Here is a 17,734-nt window from a genome sequence, read left to right as displayed (position 1 = left end):
AAGTTCGCATAGTTATTAAAAAGCATTTAAGTTGGCTAGGGCTTAGAAGTTAGAACAGTGCCAGTTGTGTTTAAGTCATACCTATGTGTTAATTACCATAAAATTATGACTTGTCTCAGCTGCGACAGTGAGACAAATGTAAATTTTATACGGTCTAATGAAAATTGAAATACAATTTCCGAAGTGAGTACCATTCCCAAACAAGATGGATGTAGTATAAAATTCAGTGACGCATACCGATTAGACGAAGCACCCCGAGATAAAGCGATCCCACACGATGACCTTCCACACATTTCATTCATCATCTCCGTACCAAGTTAATTCAGTCAGCTCAATCGGTTCGAAAATTTGGTATGTATGTAGGCAGACTTTCTCCGGGTGAAATGGGTGTGAAGAGAGGGGGACGCGACCTTGTTAGAAGGGAGGTTGGCTTGGCACCTGCGCAGTATCCACTTGTCACTCTCCCACCGCCGCGTGCGCACCGCCGCGTCCGAACAAACACGCGACTCCCGCGCACGTGCGCTTTACTTTTACAACTTTTTTTTTTCGAAAAAATCTGTGGAACGTTTTGTGTGCGAACTGTGTTGTGTTTGGAACATTGCTTGAATTCTCGACTGCTGTTCGCTGATTCTGTGTTTTGAAGATTACGGTATGTTAATTGATATGTTATAATTTAATTAGTTACATCAGGACACACGCATGCAGGTAAAGGAATAAACACCTATTAAGGATTCGATAATTACAGCTCTGTGAAAATGGGTCAAACGTGACAACATATTTCGAGATGCAGATTGTTGATGTGTTCCTTTACATAAATTTGCCTACGCCTGGAATTATGAAAGCTATAAGAAAGGTGCGGGACAAAGCCGGTATGAATTAAGAGAACAATATGAAGTAGTTTGGCGTTGATAGGTATGCTCAAATACTATGCAAATGACCATAACTTGGAGCCCTAAGTACATCACAAAATATTTATGAGTTGCGAGACAAAGGCTATTAGAGGGTATCGTATGGACGGCGGTGAACGAAAGCTATAAAAGTTTTACTCCATCAACACCTCCCGCGGTTGTTAAGTAATTTGACGTTATCTCTGTCAAATGGAGATGTCATGATACTGGTGGGCTGTTTACTTATGTAATGCGGTGTTTTATTGTAATTAATTTATGACGATGATAACTATCGTCGTAAATGACTATATAATTATTAGCTGTTGTTCAGCATTTATTATGTTTCTTTATGACAGCTACTGTTGCATATGATCCTTATTGTATGTTGTATTCTTCATAAACATTTTGAAAATCGTACGCCGAACTAATCCTAGAGTAAAATAAAGTTCTTTCACTCGGGTGAAATCCGGACATTTCATAGAATGTCCTCAGTCGTAAATTGCACTCATCTTTAAAAGGAAATTCGTTCGCTCACTTACTGAAGATGACATCCTTCTCATAGAGATTTCATTTGTCAAGTGACCTATTTCGTGGAATGTGTAGTTTACTTCACGAGATTTAAGTAAGTAAGTGTATAAAAGATTTGGACTTGAAAATATTCTTAGCGTAGGTACTCTTACGAAATTTATGAAAGCTAGTCTTGTGAAATAAAAGTCAAAATTTTCAAATGAGATTATAAATTTTAGCTGAGTTAGAATGTTAGCTGTATTTTGTCTGTGTTTGATTTGATCGTGTAATGTCTTGCAGATATCGATAGATTTTTAATTCATTTTTCAGCAATTAATTCTACAAAAGTAGTCCAAATAGAGAAGAGAAATCAGTAAAGATAAACACACAACCAATAACCAAACAATCAGTCAATAACACACACATGACAAAACAAAAGTCTACGCTTGCAAAGATGATTGACAGAAATGACACTACCGTCAAACCCCAAGCACCATTACATTAGAAAATGGAAAAATATAACAAAACACATACTATAGAAACAAAACATAGTGTTACGATAATCGTAGACAAAGTCGTACTAGTCGGAACTGAAGTATTCAGAGCGGAGCGCCGATGTGGGCCGGTCAGGTGCCCTGTTGACGGAAGCCTGAGATTCTATGATACTTATATGTTGTAGAAAACTTGTATGTTACTGTTTATTTTGTTGTATTTGTGCTTTTCTAGGTTAATGAAAGTTGTGAATTGGCAAATATTGTCTTAGTTTAATGTGATTATAGATGTGTGACCGTGGATATTTTTTTTCACGCTGAGCTTACGATTCACACACGTTTAGCTAAGAGAAAAAATATATTTTGAATCTATGGCCTTTGAATATGAACTAATGAATTGAAAGCCCAGAGGGTATTACTTATGAGTTCTCCTTAGTTCAGTAGATAACTTCAACGAAAGGAGTATTTTCATAAATAAAAAATATCCTCATTTTTTACATTAGTAAAAAAGCAAGTAATCTCGCGCTTCAAAAGATGACATATCCGAATAATATTCCAAATTCCAAAACCAAAATGTAGGCCAGACATAAACAAAAAACTAAAAAAAAAGAAGAACAAAACAAATGAATTCACAAACCGTATTAATGGCTGCAGTCGCATAATTTATTAGTTCAGCCGTCAACGGTAAAGCACGGTTCCGTTCCGCGCATGCGCGTTGCGTAAACCGCGCAGACGCAGTCACGCGACCTTGACATTGACCAGTAAAGCGTTTAGTCCAAAAAGTCGCGAGTCATTATTTCGTCTTTTGTTTAATATTACCCAATTCCGGAACGTAGGTCAATACTTTCTTCTTGTAGATGCAGATCTACGTAGGTAATTATAATTATCGCTAATTAATGAATAATTCACATCGATATAAACTGTTAAACGCAGCGAATTAAAATGCAATATAAATGTTAATGAGATATTAAGATGGTCAGGTTAACTAAGGGTCATTTAATAGTTGTCAATGAGGATCAAACTGTCAGGTCATGCTGTTTTGAGCTGCATAATAATTATGAAGTACATTGTGACAACCAATTCTTATATTCGATACGATGACATTATAAAGATGAATATTTTATAATTACACTCCGTCTTCAAAAAGAGTAAAAAAACTCTTTTATTAGTCCAAGGTTCAATTTAATATATAACGCTTTAATATAGAGTAACATTTATTAAAGCAGGTATATGAGTTAGTATACCTTTTTATCCAACACGAAAAGTGTTTGCTCGTTCATGTTTTCCCCTTTTCAGCCCGAAGAAAATAATGAAGGGCTTTTTACAAAATTATGTTCTCAATTTAGAAGCGTTTCTTCATAACTATGTATTTATTTCGAGGGTTTTCCGCTTAAATGTTTTTCATTTTACTAGAGATAGGAAATTGACATTACTTATATTTGTGGTTAACGTTAAAATGGTATCTCTAGTAAGCAAATCAACAGATAGATAGTTAATTGAAATCCACCATAAGGGGTGTATGTTAAAAGCGTTCACAAAACCTTGCATAAAACACGCATGATACTCTTTGTAGTAGTAGTGCTTAAGTTTGTCGCCAACAGACTGATAACCAGACAAAAGACGCGACTGGCGACAGGTGTATGTAGTAATTTTCAATCTAACTACTCTATACAAAGCGGAAAGCTTTACTGCTTTTGTACGTTATACTAGATTACATCATTTAAACCAAATCAAACAAACAAACAAGTTCACAATTCAATGTGAATGCCACGGTTCCACAGGTGCAATAGTTCGATGCCAGTTCATTGAACATTTACTATGACGGAACGGCCTTCGATCAATTGGCTGTAAGTGAGTGTGACGAATCATTTTACTCTAGTTTTGTAGTTTATTTGTGTTGGCTATTTGTATACGGATGTTTGAGATTGTTATTAAATAAGGCTTGTTTAACATGTTTATCGATATTGATATACCTAAGTAAAATATGGCACATTGGAATTTCGAGTGTCCTATGATGCTTCGGGTCTTTATTATAATACAGCTTAAATATTATATTACAAACTTAAAAGTAATTAGCTACGTATTTACAAAACTTGTATCATATATTTAAGAATGGAGAAAAACTGGTGTCATTGCTTTCTGAAATAAATTCATATTTAAAGTTTCTACCTATACTTTAGATATCTCAGTTTTAAATGTAGTGCACCAGATGAAATTATAATTCATAGAGGCGTACATTTAAACGCACAAAGGAACGTTAACAACGAACGCGCATATTAAATAGGTACGCAAGTTTTATTACGCTTTTAACTTGTGGCTTCTTTCACAGAACATTCACTACACCATACTTGACGACAACTTAGCGAAACAATGGGATATTAAACCATCGCATTATATTCAGAGAAAGTTGTTTTCAAAATGTCCGCTGAAAGCGCTCGTGAAAAATATGTATTTTAAAGCAAGTCGTGAAGTGAACGGATTTAAGATGTCACTGTGTTTAAACTGATTAAAATATACTTGAATGATATTACTTTGCGAATAAACCTTTGCTCAAAAAGAATTCGTACAAGCTTAAATAAAGCCGTGTGATACTTTGGACCCTTCAAACAGAAACCTATTACCCACTCATAGAAAAAAAAAACAACTGAATATGTAGCAAACTTACTGAAAATTCTCATAGAAAATTACGTTTACTTGCTATAAACAAACAAGCTAATCTATAGCTACGCCTAATGTGTTTACAGACATTCATTCATTTCCCTTACATTAACAGGATTTTGATCGAGTAAGTTCGCTTAAGGCTCGCGTGGCATATCGTGGTTCACTTATTGCCTGTGAGGGAACTTATAACGAGCTTAGGGAATACAGGTAAGCAGGTTAGGTGAAGACACGTGTTACTAGAAGATTTTATTTTTTTATTGCAGTGATAGGAAAAATAAACAAGACAACCTTGCTAAGGAAAATTGTTGATGTCTTTCAACCTATAAAGCTGAAAGATTCATTTATTTATATGCGTTGAATATGCCATTTATAAAGGAAGATACATTTCATCTAGTAATAAAATATGTGTCATCAGATGTAATTAAGAACTCTTTAAAGTTTATCCTAAGGATACATCTTATCCAAGATCAGATATAATGGATGTCTTAATAAACTCAAAGAACTCCAAATTAAATAGAGCGTAAACTACAACGAAAGACATTGACGCGATCGAATCTCAGCTCGATGAAACCTTCAAACGAAACTTAACACCAGTCAGCCAGCAATTACAATAAGGCACAGGTTCTAATTAAGTAAACAGGAAACGTCTCGTGCGTCGGTATTCGTTTAATCACAGTTTAATAGTTACGGTAATAGGTGAAACTCATCTCCGAGCCGACCCATCTGTTTTTGTTGTTCGCCTGCGTCCGCACTTTCCCCGTTTAGATATATTAATTGAGTAGATATGTTTGTCGTGATCTTTTGAGGGTAAGAAGTGTTGGATGGGGCACGATTGTGATTGTATTGAACAAAGCTGACGAAATCCATTCGACAAGCTTGGTAATGGTAGTTTAATCTGTGCTAATATTGTAAAGCCAAAGATTGTTTGTATGCATGAACGCAATGATCTCAGGGACTACTGAACTAGTCCGATTTGAAAAGTCTTTCAGTATTCAAAAGAAGGGTGAAGTTTCAGATGAAGATAACTGGATGTCTATCGTAGTAGTTACACAGCCATAATTGATTTTATTTTCTTGTGCGATGCTATGAAGTAGGTAGGTATATGTAGGAAAGAAATGAACATCGGGATCTTTCGAACGACGACGATGGATTCGAGTCAGGAGAAAAATAAGAGTTTGATAAAAAATATGCTAACACCATAAACATAAAGATCGAACAATTCACAAGCTTAAACCATACCGCGGACAAGTGCCACAGGACCGCACAGTGACATAGTGCTTAAGTGAAGTGCTACTAACATAGTTTTAAGTTTTTATTTACTAACAGTTTTTGTATATCATATGTATGCTAGTTTTAAGGTATTTATCTATGGGCCTTTGATGCCTGAGAATAAAGATGATTTGATTTGATTTGATTTGATTTGATATCGTCTACTGTGTAGCAGATCAAGACAGATAATACTTAACAATGGAAATGATATTATCAGACGTTGATATATTGAAACTCCAGCGTTGATTGTAGACAAACCCGTTGATAGATCTGATGACAATTATTTATGCTGATTGTATCGTGTGATACATTAAAGCTTATGACAATATGAGGAAAATTAACTATTTTATTTTCTTTCAGAAAAAAAGCGTTTTACTTACACACAATTAGGTACTTATACGGATAAATAAAATTACAGAAAACAGAAGCTAGTAGAGTTATTAATAACTTATTATTTATTAGTAACTCCTTTAGATTCTTATTAGCCTTTATAAAAAATATATTATTTTATATATTCTTTATCATTTACATTTTATGGTATATGTAGGTTTAAGTGCTACGTTGGCTTTTTAGTCATAATAATGTAACATGTGGATGGCTGTTACCTCCCGTTACAGAGGGCGGTAGCTTTTTTGGCGACACTCTTGCATACAAATGAAGTCATTTACGTACGTTTGACATAGAGCGCTTCAAGAGGTATTAAATTTAAAAATGTAAAGGTAACATTGCAAGCGGAGGGAAATACTATAAGTACTGGCGTATAAGCTAGACATAAAGTTTTATTTTTAGATTAATTACTAGTTATATTTTATGCTAAGTATCTTTATTAGTCTACCTACATTAAATTAACTGGTACTTAATTCTTCATCATGACACCCATTAGCATATAACTTAATCACTTTTATTTCAATCGTCAGTATCCTAAGTCAAATTCTTGTCGACGTTTAGACAACTACCTATATATTTAATTTTTATATTCAATTCAACAAAACTTTCTCTTGTTAGGGAATGATTAATTGAATACAATTTACTCGATTTTTATTTCGTCGTTATCTAACTAAAGGTTTGGGGTTTCCTGCATGTGTATTGTGTAATAGAATAATTATATCGATTAGTCGGTGAACTTTGAAATATTTTATCGATTAAGGAAATACGAGCCATTGATTTATTTGTCAAATTAACTCAGTGTTTTTATATAAATATTTTTTAAAACATAAATCAATTAGGTATTATCCATAAGCTGTAAGAAGTTTTAGTAATACAAAAGTTTGCATTGTCATCTTGATCAAAATACTTATAAAGCTAAGGTTTTTATGCAATGTAAAGTGATATACATATTTTATTAAACAAGCAGTCTTCTAGCAGATTTCTAAAATCTGATTCAACAGTACCTAAATAAAAAGACTTCAAAGTCCAAAGCACAAAAAGATCTCCATGGAACCTGTTACATCATTCCACGAATCCCGAACTAATCGGATTAATGGAGAAACTAGTAAACTTTCGTCTTCATAATGGGAACACTCATAGAACTTTTTGCCGCCGTGGGAACACAGTTTTAAATTAATTTCTATTTAACGTTGGGAGCCGACTTTGTATTATATTTGTGAGTTGTAAAATGGAAAGTAGTAGAGCAACTATTAAGTTATTGATCTACTCAGCAATTAAGTTATTTTTTTTACTGCTTCACGCTCGTTTTCCTTGTGGATAATGATGTTAGGAGTAAGTGGTTTAAGTTTAGCTTTTATACCCAGTACTTAAATGCAAATCGATTCTTGTTGTGGAGTTATTATATCCTGTCAAGACAGTATTTACACTGTATATTAATCTCTCGTTCTTTGGTTTTGTCTTTAGGTTATCTAACTTATGCTAAGCTGCTTAATTGATTATCCAAATTATAAATCCGTTGACAGGTGACAGTTTAAATCCTCAAATCATCTTTAGACAAGTCTGTTATCACTTTTTGCAATCTAAATCGATTATGTATAATTTCATGAACGGAAACTATGATCTTTGATTTTAATGTTATGTAAGGCATTCGGATTTATTAATTGATTTTGATTTCAAAGATTCCAATCCTTGTTCTTCACCATTTATCGTTTTCTAACGGGTAACTACAATATTCTGATCAATGTTTTATTTAACGATAAAAAAACCTGTAAATTAAAATAAAACCTTAATTCTGACTGGCTCACCCACATATTTATTAACATTTATTTATGCAGTATAACATACAAATATTGTCCCACTACTCTCTTTGCATATTTTAATACATTCTTTCAAGCTTTTCATAGACTAAATTGTAAGGTTGATCTCTTTGGTGCAGCGTGAGTAAGCGTTTTAAACGCCCCAGGCAATTAATGAGTAACCGCGCTTAAGAATATTCATTATCATCCAACGTACCGGTGAATAATTATTTTTGTAATAATTCTACAGGCTGTTGAAAAAGTGGAGGTTATTATTTGGCAAAGAATTAAAAAGGGAAAGATGGAATTACAAAAATGTGCAAAGCAGGGAATTTTCGGAATAGCGTTAGGTACCTTAAATTTAGAACAAAAAAATACCTGTTTTTCGTAATCTTGGAACCATTTAAGGTGTGAAAATAAAAAACAAAAACTTCGTCACGTGTCCGGAAGATGACATTAAAATTAATGTGAGCTACTTTAAACGCCAAAGAAAATAATGTTATGATTCGTTTCCTGCATTCATCACATGGGTGTGTAGCAGAGGAAATCCGCAACAATTTTCCCAACAGTTAATATGTTAATAGCTATAAATAGAATACCAATGTCAATAGATTCAGAATACCTACCTATATATCAACGTCGAAATTATTTTTCAATTGATGATCAAAGCTTTTTCTGTTTGACTGATATCTTACACCTTTAAAAAGACTTGTCATCATTATGAGTATACATCTTATAGTACTACCGCGTCTTATGTGCAGTTTAGACCTTTGTTTCTACTATGTGACAACAACTGTTAACTGCACCAAAAACGCTCAGACCGGTCAGACTGTACCTACTGCTGATCTCGGGCTAACAAAAAAGATATGAGCATTACCTAATCTCCAAAACAAAAGTCTTATAATACTTAAAAATTTATTAAAAGGTCCTAACAAAAAAGCAACATCATGTACAGCAAAGAAGATGTCTAGCGAACGGAACCAGTATAGAGAAAGTTCAAGTCGTCTGGGGTCAAACCATGGACTCATAGCATTGGTGTTAATAGATTGTGTTTATAGGCGACCAACGATTTATCACTAACATTTACATATACAAAAATATGAGTGTTTTTTGGTATAATTACTTATATGGAAGTGTTTAAAATAAGACCCCTGTGGGCCGATAAATGGCCACACGGGTAGAACAATCTATGATAGATGATAGTTATGCTTTCTATGGTCATTCTATCAAAACAAAAGGTTCCTATTATTGCTTGTCTAATTTGTTCTGTGTCTCAATAACCTTATCGACCTCTCGGTCACGACCCCCATTTCGTGATCCTCGTTTCAAATACATAGTACAAATTGCAGTACTATCGTGCCCTTTGCATTGAAAATCCTTTCTCAAAAGACAATATGAACCCTTTGGATAATGTATACTAAACATATAATTCCCACAGATATGTATAAAAGTAATATATTAATCACTAATAAACTATAGGATTTTCCGAAAAAAATCTAGTTGAATTGCTTTAAGAAAAACAAAAGATAACCTTTAATCTATAAGATTTGGAACAAATTCCGCTGTTTATTTCGTCAGCTATGAATAACAGTATATTTATACAAATCACGAAATAAAAATAAGGCCAATTCACACATTATCGGCTCACGAGCTATTGGTGGCAGACGTAGCGTCTCCGATCTTTATGTAAATTGCTTTCTCACTTGCCTTATCTTCAAAATGTGAGATATTCGAGATATTTTAGTCACCCATGTCTAATATATTACCTTTATAGATAAAAACTGGGCTCTTTTCTACAATTCTTTCGTATAAGAATAAGACGTACACATACTGAAACATGAGCATTATCAACAATAGGCTCTTCGCAAAAAATCTGCAAAGAATAACATCATTACATTGCGTATTTCATAGTTAAAAAATAAAATACAAAAAACAGCAAACAAAAAATACAATGAACATTGAATAGAGTTGCCCAATACCAACACAGTCCACACTAGAAAGGTTTTAAACGAAACGAATAAAAAAAGAAATAGAAAAAATAAAGAAAAAAATATTTGTTTCGCGATGTCAACGTCACTCGTACGAATTGGAGCGGAATAGTGTTGACCACACGTGTATTTATATCGATAGATTATTGATCGATGTGTGCCACAAAAAATATGTCAATTGTGGTTCCGATTGTGTTGATAAGCAGGTTGACATATTGGTCAGGTCGATAATTTTATTTGGTTCTCATCTCATATAATCTTTCATTGACTACATATGAATGAAAATGTTTCTTTGGATTTATCGCATTTGACTCATCAATATTTCTAAGCTGAACCCTAAAATATCCTATATGACTCCACACACCGATTAATATTATTTGTTATTCAATGAAAGTTCAATGTTAACTAACTTAGTTACATCAGTGACTGAAAGGACAATCGCTCGCGGCCGCAACAGTGACGAAACGGTTCGACGTCGGCTGCTGAGAGCAGGCCACTGACAGCGAAAGTGTTATAATTTGCTCGCTGACATTTCGGCGTCCTTTGTAGTCATCAATGTCAGTTATTAAGTTTTTGTTGAAAATCTGCTTGTTTATTTTTAATGAAAGTAAATAAACGTTTTCTTGTAAATCATGGTAGCGATATTTTTAAAATTAACCTGCTAAAGGGTTTGGACTCCTGTTGAATGCTAGCGAGTTTTTTTTTCATGAGAATAAAATTATTTTCAGTGTTTAGTAATTAGTACAGAAAGCATTCTTACAATGTATAGTCACTCAAAACGCCACCATAAATCAATATCTACATTCAACAAAAAACTGAAAACAGTAAAAAAGCTACACAACAAGCGCCTTCAAATTATAACGAGTTTCACGATGCACGAAACTTCGAAAAACAGGAGCATTTTTTACTAAAGAGCCATGAGAACATATCTGTAGGGAAAGCTTGATCGAAGCAAGCTGCTAATTGACATTTACAAACGTTCTTTTGTTTACCGCTCAACTATCGATATATCGAACAATGTGTTCACGTCATACATCATTGTTTCATTTTACTATCTCTTAATTATTATATGGCTTCACACTCACTTCACTTCGCACGGAAGCCGGATTACTAATTAATTAGCAACAACAATAAGCCTGATGGGTAAATTTTGTGATCGAAGCATTTCTTCTGTAAGCTTTTTATCGATGCCTAATGAATCGATCGATCAATCAAGTCAGTCTATCGTAAGCGACAGTGGTATTTCATACGCGTAGTTACGTCACTAGTTGCGATTATATTTAATCTTGTCAATGATGAATTGAATTAATGTTTAACTAAGCATTGATCTGATGATACTTAATCAGGCGATAAAGAGAAATACTCGATTACGTCTGTATAATTAGAGGGTTCCCGCTTTCTTTAATACTATTTGTATTGCATGTTGCTGAGCTTGCGTGGATAATATTTTTATGGTATGGTAAGCATTTAATTATGATTGCGCGTTACGCGTCATTTTTATGACTGCCGGAGTCGGCGAAATGTGAGCACGAATTAAAATCAATTGACCTGTGCATATTAATTAATTGATTAACAATTTTGATGTTTTATTGAGAATTGGTAAAAGAGAGATGAATTTATATTACTAGTTAAATAAATTGGATATCATTTCATATAATTACTTTAATTTTCCTTAAAACTTTTAATTTATCGCCTTTCGTCGAACTACCAATTAAGTTTAAGTAGCCTATTTATTTTCATTCCAAAAATACATTTTTGAGTGACTGCTTCATTATAATAGGCATGTATGTGGTTGTAACGTCATGTATCTTGTGTGCCCGCCCAATCGATTACAGGCGGGCGCGGTTGCGTATGCGTCGGTCAGGCGGCGAGCTTTTGATAGTGATGCGATATTACTAGTGTTGTAAATATCGATAGTCAAAGATAAATTAATAATACTATTAACAACAATTATTATATTGTACTTAACGAAAGACCGTATTTTTAATGAGGGTTGTTAATTTGTAGAATATTTAAATGGTTAATAAACTTTTATGACCGTTGGTTTGCCGAGAGTAATTCAACTCATTTGAAGGTTGTTACTTTGAGTTGCTTCATTGGTTGTTCATTGTGAATTGGCCTGGTAACAGCGATACTTAAGACTTTACTGTCTAATTAATAGCATTCTGTATTTTCATAGTTCTAAAGAGACGCGTGATATTAACAAAAGGCATTAATGTCTTCAGAGCTAAACCTAGTCATCAATCGACTAGACATTCTGGTCTTATCTCAATACCTTCAATCCACTTCCCACGTCAAATTAGATGGAATGTCATCCGCTGATAGATAACGTGCGTAACATCGATATCGATATTCACAGCGGTGGTCTTGTAAACATCGATATACTCGGCACCGCTAATTAGTTGTCGGTGAAAGTTACCGACCGACTGACCACAATCCGAGTCCGATGTTTCGGCTGTGTCGATTCTAGATCGATTCTACTTTCGTTTTTGACTACTCTTACTTACCACTCACCGATTCGATTGTATGATTTATTTCGTACTTACGTTACATAGATGTAATTATACGTTCGGTTATGGATTTGTTGCGGTCACTCATTGGCCGGTTCGGGTTGCGGTTTAATTAATTTCTGCTGATATTCATTAACTATGTGTCTGCGGTGTAATTATGGTCATGGTACGTACCTAAGGGTGCTATATTACAGGTCTCTTGTGAACAAAATGTACCTATCATGATAATGACCACCAAACTCATCATTAGCATTATACATCACAATTGCCTTTAAATTTTATCTGAAATAATCGCATGAGACCTAACTTTTTTAAAAAGCTTAATGATTATTTAGTAACCAACCAAAACGAAACCAAGTTAAGCACTATTTGGCACTATTTTACTCTAATTAAAAATATTCTCAACACAATTTAAACAGAATAAAGCAATACCCAACACTTCATCATCACTAACGAGCAATATTTTGATTCAACAGTTCATAAAACAAATTGTGTGCTAAACAAATAACTGCTTGAAAGATCGTGATTGATCATATAACTGTACACTTATGCGTGATAAAAAGTCGTTGTTAATCGTATATGAATAACAATAATTAAAGAGTCGGCGAAATATAAGCAAAACGCACGTCAAGTTGATAAGTTCACTAAGAAGATAGTTGTGGCTTTAAAAGTAGCGAATGAGCCCCGAAATATTTGAACAAGCTTAGAACAGGAATATTGAAGAAATTCTGTTAATAATAAAACAAAAAATTGTTACCTACTTTAAAAACTTTTTAATATGCAGTTAAGATTATTTATTTTTGTTAAAACGGATGCTATCATTCGAAAGATTGGGAGGTATGGAAACGACGACGACTTTTGCTATATGATGGGACTACATACAAGATATATATTATTTTCAATCATTTAAAATTTAAAACCCAATACTACATTAATAATTTAAACACAATTACCACGTTCTTAAATTCCCTCTAAAACCGTCTCAAATATTCACACTTACATAAAACAGACTCGTACCGATGTTTTTATATCGCCCGCTTGTTCTAAGGCCTAACAGTGGTCTCGACCTCTGCTATGTGTGCCATCGGGTCTCCAATGTAGGTTTATGATGCAGCCCCACAGGTTCTCATACTGGGTGCTTCATTGTATGGGACAATTAAGTCTAACTGTCAACATTTCCTAGGATTCCATGAGAAAACTTCGTCAATAGGGATTGTTGTATTTAATTATTATAATTGATTCTTGTTTGGTTGTGGGTAAGAACTGTATCTTGTTTGAATGTTTGTATATGGGAGATTATTATAAATGCCTTTTCTGGTTTGCATTTATTGGGAAAAAATACGCATTCATCAACAAAGTGAAAAAAATACATGAAACACGGATTGAAAGGAAATGAATACAAATTAATGGCTGATTGATGAAAATTCGATGTACACGTTCAATCAAGTGAAGTACTTTTATGTTACTTACTTGCTTTTATATTTCCTACTTTGTATTAATGTATTGTTTTCATCAGACGAAACGAGTCAGTTGGTTCAAAGCAGCGTAATTCAATAACCTCAAACTCAAAAGCACTCAAGCTTTTACGAACAACAACGTATAACTTGATAGATTTAACGGAAATAATATTATCATGGAATACGTATTGTATTTTATGCTAAAACTACTACTTTCTATATTTATTATTTAATGAAAATTCAATGCATATAAATTATGAATTCACATAATATAATCATTTTCTGTCTGCCATAAACCTCAGTGTGGCAAAACTCAATAACACAAAAGGAAAGAATGTGAATAGACTTTTACAAAAGTAAAATCTTTCGAGAAACTTGTGTGCCCGATAGTACTGGATTCTTAGTCACGTAGGTAAATATTGATAACTTTCGAGGCAAATATTTAGTTTGCCTTAGCACACTTACTCAATATAACATGGCTTTGCTAATATGCCAATTAAAATACTCCTTGGTAAGTCAGGTTTTAGCGAAAGCAAAAGTACCAGACGGATGTCGTTGACCGCTAAGATTTGACCGACGAAATTGTAACTGAAAACGTAACATAGGTACTTACAACCGTCATTGTCACACGAGTGTTAAACGCGTAAGTCTGTCTCTTTTTAAATCGTGACGTGTGTGACAGGTTGTCATGAGATAGGTCCTCGAAATCCTAGAACTGTCAGCGCCGGAGAAAGTTTAAATAAACATTCGAGAGCGTTTTGTGAGTTCTAAAAATAATTCAATTTGTTCTTCTTGTTTGCACGAGAATGTTACATTTTGATGGGTACCAATGTTCGAAGGTTCTAAAAGTTCATTACGTACCCTAATAAGTTTTTCACGCCTCGCTTCTCTCATTTTAGAGTTGTGACGAGGCCTTGGCTCCGGATCTATCTGGCTCAAACCGCTATTCATCAAATCCTACTAATATTATAAACGCGAAAGTTTGTATGTATGGATGTTTGTTACTCTTTCACGCAAAAACTACTGAATGGATTTTAATGAAACTTTACAATAATATAGCTTATACATCAGAATAACACATATGCTACAATTTGTAAACATATTGTTCGAAATACAAAACCTGCGCAGACGAAGTCGCGGGCACCAGCTAGTTAGATTATACTTCAAACTTCCAGATTTGAGGAGATTAAGGTCACTACAGTATCGGTTATTCTAAGTTAGCTAACTTAAGTAACAGTGGATTCTAAGCTTACAAACTCGTCATGTCATCTCAACTTGAACATTGATAAGTTCATGAACTAAGTTTTATGAGATAGCCTCGAAACGGGAACATTCTGCTAACAAGCTTAACTTTGATATTATTGACATTGATCTATTGAGTTGTGTATTGGATTATATTATTATTAATAGGTAACATGAAACATATTACAACAAATACGATTTTGTGTGTATCTGATTTTGTATTTGTCATTATATCACTCGCAGCGTTTCCGATAATAAACTGTTTTAGGTATCGTTTGCGTATTAAAAAGAATACCTATAATATTCCCTTTGCACTATAGGGTTTTTTCACCGTCTCATCCTATATTTTGCCCTTCACATTTGTTCCTATAATTACAGATTTTGATATCGAAAATATACCAACATTGTTCTTCATACACTTTTAATCTGCACCTTTAATTTTCTCCAAACACGACCTCACCAAATCTCTTAATGAATGTCACATAATAAATCACTTCAAACGTGTTCGTACGATTTGTTGGTACCCGAGTTACATTGTCGCGTTGTACTTTCAGTTTCGTTGTGCCTGCGCAGGTCATTGCTCGAGATCTAGTCCGCGATAGTTTCCTTACTCAATGATATTGTTTACTTTTAGTCTAGACCACGCATATTATGTAGTATAGTTATCGGCACGAATCTTGAGCTCTGACCTTCACAGAAGAAATTTATTGGGTCCCTTTTGTGGTATGAAGTGAGGTGGCTAAAGCGGTGATTGGTCCGCAGTGCATCGCGTCATAGCCGTCACTCAGGATTGGTTCTTTGCTAATAAATCACTTCTGCGCAGATGTAGGTCAGAGCTCAAGATTCGTGCCGATAACTATATGTAGGTACCTACGTATTCTCTTCTCACTAGATAGGTACATAACTATAGTATGGGTGAGCTAATGTATTTATAGGATGGCCACTTTCAAATGTTTAAGAATATGAGTGCTTATTTGAATATTGATAAAGAGAATTATGCGTGAAAATGTTTAGTGAAATTTTAGTTTTTACTTTTCTTAGGTTAAATATTTGCCCTGTGTGCATTAGTAATTGTTTTTGTATTTGGTGATGCTGGTTTTCTTTTTGGGTTGGGCAGAGCTTCTCTTTGATTCCGCTGTCACCAAACTTCACGTCTTCAACTTTTCAGTACCTATTAGTTTCTTTATATGTACCTACATGTTTAAATAATATTACCGACTCAAGAAAAAAATATATACATAAAGGTCAAGAAAACTGGGTACCACGAATAAAAGATCCCAATTAAATTCCCATAGTAACACAACCCGACCCAAAAAACTTGCAACCGATACAAACAAGACACAAGACATACACAGATTCTGTCTCATAATAAATTCTAAAGGGCTCAACCTAAGCGTGTCAAATCCGTAGTGAAAGTAAGAGGTGGGCGAGAGATCCGGCGCGAGACGACGCAAAGTCAGCCGGTAATCATGACCAGTGTCCACGTGGTCAGATGGTAATGGTAATGACTTTGGTCGTGGTCGTGTTGCGAAATGACGGAATGATCAAATGGGAAGGTAATTAGATGTAGTACGGTTGTAATAAAAGTGTTATGAAATCTGTGGAGTAGACTAGAAGAGTAAAATGACTTTAAAATGATGATGAGGAAAAAGTGTGGAAATGTGGACATAAAAAGAGTTGGGATGACTTTTGTACCCTTTGTGATAAATATTGGGCAAAGAAGAAGTCAAAATTGTAGGCATAAAAAACAAATGAAATACAGTTTTTAAAAGAGGTACAAAGGTGCATGTGACCGTCTAGTCTAATAGGTATAATTCAGATACCTACAAACTAATCTCACATTTCGGACCACAAGAAATTCTCTGTATTTCTTATACCGTGAATTAGTGTCTGATTAAGTCTGCTTACAATCTTATCTCTAGCAGGATTAGAGAACATTTCTCGCTCGAGACATTTGTTACACAATCTTAGACTGTTGACACACTAAGGTATTATTACGATTAAATAAGAAAGTTTCTTGCATCATTCTGTTCGAGACACCTGGTAACTAATTGATATTTTCTGCTCGAGAATTTATAACACAAGCGTGGAGAACCACGCCTTTAAATGACGGCAATTATTGTGATTTAGTAGCATTTATTCTTGCTATGAAATTTTCTTTATTTTGTTATTCAGAGGTAATTAAAATCTTCTTGAGTAGACTATCAAATCACATTTCGATAAATTTATCATCAAAGAGTCACTTCAATCTTATAATATTTTGACATAGATTTGAGTCATTTACCACTTTAATATGAGGTTGAGGTTCTGCAATAAATACGAACAAAGGTTCCATAAAGCAACACTTGAAATACACCATTCAAGGCAAATGCTTTGTTATAGGAGAGATTTTATGATTAAAAACATAAGTGTTAACCAACTTCTCGCAGAAAGTACATTAAAATTATATTTAATCGGCACACCTTACTCGCGAGAACGACTCGTAACAACCGTGTAGCTATAAAAATAATGGATCGTTTTATTAATTGTTAATCTGCAA

The 17,734-nt window shown here is 34.1% G+C and overlaps 1 protein-coding gene across 1 annotated transcript in view; it reads left to right on the top strand.

Annotated features, from left to right (window-relative positions):
• Nucleotides 1-432: 432 nt before the first annotated feature.
• The window catches only part of LOC110373328 (uncharacterized), a 31,159-nt gene continuing 13,857 nt past the window's right edge, over nucleotides 433-17,734 (top strand). The window contains exon 1 of the mRNA XM_021330570.3: nucleotides 433-649. The gene's annotated coding sequence lies outside the window, so the exon portion shown is untranslated. The remainder of the gene's footprint in view (nucleotides 650-17,734) is intronic.

This window comes from Helicoverpa armigera, chromosome 14 (assembly GCF_030705265.1).
Source record: "Helicoverpa armigera isolate CAAS_96S chromosome 14, ASM3070526v1, whole genome shotgun sequence".
Lineage (NCBI taxonomy): Eukaryota > Metazoa > Arthropoda > Insecta > Lepidoptera > Noctuidae > Helicoverpa > Helicoverpa armigera.
Note: the sequence above shows the minus strand (reverse complement) of the source record. Positions and strands in the feature narration are given on the sequence as shown.